The sequence below is a fragment of the Vipera berus genome (genome assembly GCF_964194415.1).
Source record: "Vipera berus genome assembly, chromosome: 2".
Lineage (NCBI taxonomy): Eukaryota > Metazoa > Chordata > Lepidosauria > Squamata > Viperidae > Vipera > Vipera berus.
In genome coordinates this window covers 279,689,232-279,696,140 of record NC_138203.1, presented here as the reverse complement: position 1 = coordinate 279,696,140, position 6,909 = coordinate 279,689,232, and the positions used below count along the sequence as shown (strand labels likewise).

The 6,909-nt window shown below is 45.3% G+C and overlaps 1 long non-coding RNA gene across 2 annotated transcripts; it reads left to right on the top strand.

Moving 5' to 3' along the window:
- Nucleotides 1-331: 331 nt before the first annotated feature.
- LOC308661259 lies at nucleotides 332-5,484 on the top strand. Of its 2 annotated transcripts, none has more exons than XR_014024929.1 (3): nucleotides 332-986; nucleotides 1,978-2,044; nucleotides 3,947-5,484. It is a non-coding gene; the product is annotated as an uncharacterized lncRNA (long non-coding RNA). The 2 variants fall into 2 exon arrangements; XR_014024930.1 differs by having other exon boundaries at nucleotides 3,944-5,484.
- The last annotated feature ends 1,425 nt before the right edge of the window (nucleotides 5,485-6,909 follow it).

Here is a 6,909-nt window from a genome sequence, read left to right as displayed (position 1 = left end):
TAACAGATTTTAGTGCATTAGCTGGTTTTAAAATCAGTGGTGAATAGACAAAGACCTCCAAGCTCCATTCCAACTTTGTTATTCCGTAAAGCTTGCTCATTTGTGGCTTGGAAACGTGTACAAACCCACCAGTTGCCCCACGGTCAGCAAACCAGGATGAAAGCAAAGCTTATAGGATGCTGTCTCCTGGTGCTCCGAAGGGCGCAATAGGGAAAGGACTTAAGCTATTTTCTAAAGCAGGCAAATCACCGGTCCACACAAGCCCTGATCAGGGAGTGCAACGTGGCTCCATCTGCTTGCTGTTTCCAGCTCCCAGGGAGACCTGCCGGCTGCGCTGACTTCCAGGGCTGGGAGTAAACTATGATTAAGCCACGATTAAGCCCACTCTCCGTAAACACCGCAGCCTGTTTGGATTCGGCAGAAGCTTCGTCTCGCCCACCTCTCTACTACGCAGCCCATCCTCCACAGCCATGTCAGCCTTGCCAGGTGCTGAATGTGGGATCCCTCGTCCGAGTCCTCCCCAAAACGTCAGGGGGAACCAGAGAGCGAGAAGGGAGGGAGGGAGGGAAAGGCTCCCGGCCTCTCCGGACTCCGCCCGGCTGTCAAAGAAGCGGCTCGCCCGGCGCCCTCCGAGGAGGAAGCGGCGCTTTCCGAGCCCCGAAACTCCGGTGGATCTACCAGAGGAGTAGAGGAAGCAAGGGCCAGAGCGCCCACTCTCCCGTGGGAGAGGAAATGGAACCGGAAAAGCCGAAAGAAGTCTCCGAGGCGCCTCTCTAGGAAGCTCCTCTCGTTCTCCCTACTCCGCCCCCCCTCCCTCCCAGCATCTGAGGTTTCCGAGCTCCGTTGCGGAGGATTTTTTTTCTTTCCCGCCTTTTGGGGCTTTTCGGGCGGCGGTGCAACTTCTGGGCGTCCGGCCAGGCTGCTCCTCGGCCCCGCTCCGGGCAGGTGGGGCTGCTCCTGCTCTCCCTCGGCCGGCCAGGAGGAAGGTAGCCCCGAGTCCCCCCTGGGTCCCCGGAGGGTGGCTGAGCCTGCCAGGATCCCGGCTGGAGGCAGGGCTGGACGGGGAGCCTCCGGGGGAAAGGATTTGGGTGGGGGGTCGCCCCATGGAGGAAAAGGGGGGGGCTTTTTATTTTTAAGAATTTGGGGGGGAATATGGGGCAATGCAAAGAATAATAATAATAATTTTATTTATATACCGCCCTTCTCCCGAAGGACTCAGGGCGGTGAACAGGGCAGATATATAAAAATACAAAAATACAAAAGTTAAAAAAGAATTAAACATGTGCCCAGCTAAAAACAATAAAAAAGAAAGACCCACCTTCTCCCTTCACTGGGAGTGATTGTCCACTGGACTCCGAGGTCGCTCTCACAGTTAACTGTTTTTGATCCATTTTTTCGCCTAATCTGAATTTGCACCTTTAGTTTTTCCTGCCTACGTGTAAAACCTTGCTTTTCTCCACACTAAATTTCATGTTGTTGCATTGCGACCGTTGTTCAAGTCTGTCAAGATCCTTTTGGATGCTGAGCTTCTCTTCTGGGGTGTTGGCTATTTCCGCCAGCTTAGTGTCATCTGCAAATTTGATGACTTCCCCTTTTATTCCCTCATCTAAGTCATTTAAGAAGATTTTGAAGACTACTGGGCCTAAAACAGAACCTTGTGGTACCCCACTGTTTACTTCCCTCTATGCAGATGCAGTACCATTAAGGGCTACTCGTTGAGTACAGTTTTGTCAGCTAGTTACAAATCCATCTGGTGGTGATGCTGTCTATCCCACAGGCTTCTTTGAGACAACCAGAAGAAGAGAAGGGGATAGAATAGTGCAAAGATTAATGTCAAAGAAACAGGCACAAGTTTCCCATTAAAAGTGTGGTAAGTGGGTGTACAGATAGTCATCAACCTACAACCACAATTGAGCCCAAAATTCATGTTGCTAAGTGAGAAATTTGTTAAATGAGTTTTGTCCCATTTTATGCCAGGTGCCGAAGTAACACTGGTTGTGGTACGCATGTGACCAGTGGAAAAGCCCTGCTTTATTCATCTTGGGTACGTTTCTTATATCTCCTACTTTGTAACTGGGATTTATGTCCTCTGAGCTTGTCGATCAGAAGGTCGGCTGTTTGGCGGGTCGAATCCCGAGTGCCGCGTAACAGAGTGAGCGCCTGTTAACAGAGTGAGCGCCTGTTACTCGTCCCAGCTTCTGCCAACCTAGCAGTTCGAAAGCACGTAAAAATGGAAGTAGAAAAATAGGGACCACTACGGTTGGAAGGTAACAGCCTTCCGTGCGCCTTTGGCGTCTAGTCATGCCGGCCACATGACCACGGAGACGTCCTCGGACAAGTGCTGGGTCTTCGGCTTTGAAACGGAGATGAGCACCGGCCCCTAGAGTCGAAAACGACTAGCACGCATATGCGGGGGAACCTTTACCTTTATTCTCCCTAACCAGAAAAGATCCTCTTTCCTTCTTCTTAATCTAAATAGAGAAGTACGAATGTCCTGGATTTTATTCCAATGCTTTGGTTTTCTTTGGTTTCTACAAAGCTGGGTAGAATCTCTAAAAACCGTTATTTCCCTGGTTTCTTCTTGAAAGAGGCTGTGATGCGGCAGCTGCTTCTTGGTGGCTGATTTAGGAAGGAAACTAGCAAATGGTAGAAGCAGCTTCGGAGAGAAATGGAGGGGAAAGGAAGGGAAAAATGAACAGAACTGCAGATGAGAAAGGGGGGAAAGAGGGAATGGGGGAGGGAAGAGGAAGGGGTTCAGGATGGATGTTGGACTTGACCAAGACCTCAAACTGCAGAATTCAATGACAACAAAAGAGGAAATGATGAAATATAAGAGGAGAAAAACTTAATACCGTACTATAATTTTATTAAACCGTAAAGGCCATAAGATAAAATTTGAGTTTCACCCCATCACACCCTCCCAAAGAGGGAATCAGTTTTCAGATCAGAAATTACTCATCCCTCAACTAAAGTATTGCTAATTTAACCATGGTTTCTGGTGCTGCTCCCGTTGGTCAAGTGACTCCAGTGGTTGGGTGGATGCAACACAGGAAGCCAAAAGAAACTGGGTGATATTGGAGCCCAAAGTCTATCTTGGACAGGTAGGACCACCAGGTAGACGTTTTGGCCAAAGGAAACCATCATCCTCCCTTTCGGGAAATGGGGGTCTCAACCCCCACCATGACGTATTGTTGACCCTGATGAATATATTTACACCCTTCCTAAACTATAAAGGAATAATAGAAAGCCTTCTTAGGAGTACCCCATGTTCACTCTGTGGAGGCCCAAAGAACAGTATCCATGAATAACTGCATTGGTTCTCTCTCCATTGGAGCTACCTGACATATACAAAGTGTATGGGGCGGGGATCTTTGTTGCGTTTTCTCACATCATAGAGTATCTCACACACAAACACACACAACTGACAAAAAGGAAAAGGCAGGCAAATGGGGAGCAAAAAGGAAAGCCATGATAGCGCAGTGGTTAGAATGCAGAATTACAGGCTAATGATATATCAATATACTTGATATATAGAAAGTCTACGGGGTGGGGGTCTTTGCCATGTTTTCTCACATCATAGAGCATCACACACATACACACACAAAACAGAAAAAGGAAAAGGCAGGGATCATTAACAGTTTAGGCAGGCAAATCAGCGCAACAGGGAAAGCCATGATAGTGCAGTGGTTAGAATGCAGTATTGCAGGCTAACTGCCAACTGCCAGCAGTTTGATTCTCACCTGCTCATAGTTGACTCAGCCTTCCATCCTTCTGAGGTCACTAAAACAAGGACCCAGATTGTTGGGGGGCAATCTGCTGACTCTGTAAACCACTTGGAGAGGGCTGTAAAGCACTGTGAAGCGGTATATATGTCTTAAGAGCTATTGCTATTCTGTCAGCCATCATGAATCTTTCTCTTTTTTCTTCTTTTTCCTTCATCCAGCAGGTGACCTCAAGAAAAGTGGACAACGTTCCAGTTAGATTTTCTGCGTTTAGAAAGCCCTGCAACTGAGAAGGTGCCGGAAATGATGCTGGGTGGAGAAATACTTCAATAGAAGGTCCCCTCAGAGGAACCAGAAGAGACTCTTCAAGTGCTCTGAGTGCGAAATATCCTTTGCTCACAAATCCCTCCTTTTGATTTACTGGAAGCTGGACATGGGGAATGGATCCCATCTGTGTTTGAAGTGTGGGAACTCATTTCGTGGCTGTGGGGCTTTCCCAAATATCTCTGGAGCCACCCTGGACTGAAGCCTTACAAATGTGGAGAGTGTGGGAAGCATTTTGCTAAAGGTTGGGACATCAGGGCTCATTAGCGTATCCCCCAGGGAAAGAGACCTCAGGAAGGCCTCAGTGTTTTTCCAGGCCTCAGAAAAGCCCAACTGAGGAGAAACCCTGCAATTGTGTGCAATGTGGGCTTTGCTTTTCTCAAAACTCAGAGATGCTTAAACATCAACAAATCAACACTAGACAAAAATCTTACCAAGGTTTGGAGTGTGGGAAATCTTTTGTTCGAAAAACAAGTCTCAAAATCCACGGGAAGATTCACATGGAGATAAAACCTTATAAATGTTTAGTGTGTGGAAAATGTTTCACTCGGAGTTCATCTCTTTGCACGCATAATAAAACACACACAGAGGAGGATAGCAAAACGTGCCAAGAATGTGGGAAATGTTTTTCCAGCAAATCAGCCCTGCAGCGACATCAGAGAACCCACACTGGGGAAAGACCCCATGAATGCCCACAATGTGAGAAACGATTTGGGAGGTCTTCCACACTTTGGACTCACCAAAAGACGCACACGGGAGAAAAACCCTATAAATGTAACGATTGTGAGAAATGTTTTTCTCTAAAGGAAAGTTTTTTTCGACATCAAATACTCCACACAGGGGAGAAACCCTATCAGTGCGTTGAGTGTGGAAAATTTTTTTGTACGATATCAACCCTCAGAGAACATGAGAAAATTCATAGAGGGGAAAAAAAGTTCAAATGTTTAGACTGTGGCAAAGCATTTATTTATTCATCTCAACTTAGAAGTCACTGGAATGTTCATACAGGAGAGAAGCCCCATAAGTGCTCAATGTGTGAGAAATCTTTCACTCAGAAACACAGACTTTTGAAACATCAGAAAACCCACAGTGGGGAGAGACCATATAAATGCCCGGAGTGTGGGAGATGTTTCTTCGAAAGGTCACACCTAACTCGACATGAGAGACTTCACACCGGATTCAGGCCCTATCAATGCCCAGAATGTGACAAGCGATTTCTGGATTCTGCTGAACTCCGGAGACACCAAAAGGGGCACACAGGAGAAAAGCCCTTTAAATGTGGGGTGTGTGGGAAAGGTTTTCTCACAGCATCACTGCTTCGGGTTCATGAGAGAATCCACACTGGGGAGAAGCCGTACGAATGTGTTGAGTGTGGGAAATGCTTTTCCCAAAAACAACACCTTGTAAGTCATCAAAAGGTCCATAAAAGAATGAAGCCATAAAGTCTCATAGAGTGTAGAAATGTTTTGCTTAAAAGGGAGATACCAAAAAACTCACATGGGTGAAGTCCTAACAGACCCTGATAGTGGAAGAGTTTTTCATACTTGTTCAACCCTTAGAAGTCATGTAAGAGTTCCTAAAAGGGGGTGCTCCTTACGATCTCCACGAAGGAGCCATGGATGTTCAGCTGAGAGCGGTCGTATTTTGTCCTCCTGAAGTCAACAACCATCTCTTTTCTTTTGTCTACATTCAGAGACAGGTTGTTGGCTTTGCACCAGTCTATTAGGTTCTCCACCTCCTCTATATGCTGACTCATCATTCTTGCTGATGAGACCCACCACGGTCATGACATCACAAACTTAATGATGTGGTTCAAACTGTGCATTGCTACACAGTCGTAAGGCAGGACATAAAGTGAGACAGGACATAAAAGAGAGGCATAAAGACGTGTGTATTAGTTACTTTAATTAATCTCTTGTTAAGACTTCTATGGTCTATATAAGCAGATATCATTAACATTAACAGCTCTCTTCAGATAGTTTGAACTCGTGGAAACACCCTTTATCATATAAAAATACCTTTGTTGCATGTAGAGTCGAATACAGTAGGTGGGGTGCACTAAGATGATGTTTGTACAGCATTTCCAAGATATTTCCAAGGTATCTCCAAGGTCAGAAAATGGTAATACTCCCAGCGTCTGCACATTGAGTCTGCTAGTTATCACATGTCTGCTGGCTAATGGAGAATGAAAATCTCTAGGGACAAAGGAGGAGGAAGTCCATCCCAGAAAGGGGAGGGAAGAGGAAATACATCATAGGGTAGGAGGGTCTGACTGCCCACATTGTAATTTTTCCACACAGCCACGTGGTGGCAGCACACTCCCCGTCTGGTATTACATAATACCACAATATAAACCATATAACGGTAGTTATACAAATGCAAATACAAGTGTGTGGTTTGCTTGTCGTCATAAACACCTGAGAGATATAAGTAATAAACCTGAGATAGACATAAAAACCTGAGAAATATAAAATAAACATGCATACATATGAGGTATAAAACCTGAAAGATATAAAAATCAACATGAGATATATAAGACATGAACCCTGAGAGATATAAGAAATTACATGCATACATATAGGACATAAAACCTGAGATATTAAAATAAACATGCATACATAGTGCAATAATAAAACTGCCGTTTCAGGCTGAGGTTTTGCTTGTGTTCAAGACCTGAAAGATATATAAAAAAACAAAACACATGCGTATATATTGCAATAATAACAATTGCCTTTTCAGGCCTCAATAGTCTGGATCAAGTTGAAGGCACTTTTCTTCTTGAAGTCAGGATTCAACAAGGAAAACAATGAGTTCAGTCTTCAAGGGCAAAAGCAGGACAAGTTCTGCGATGGTCTGATGAAAG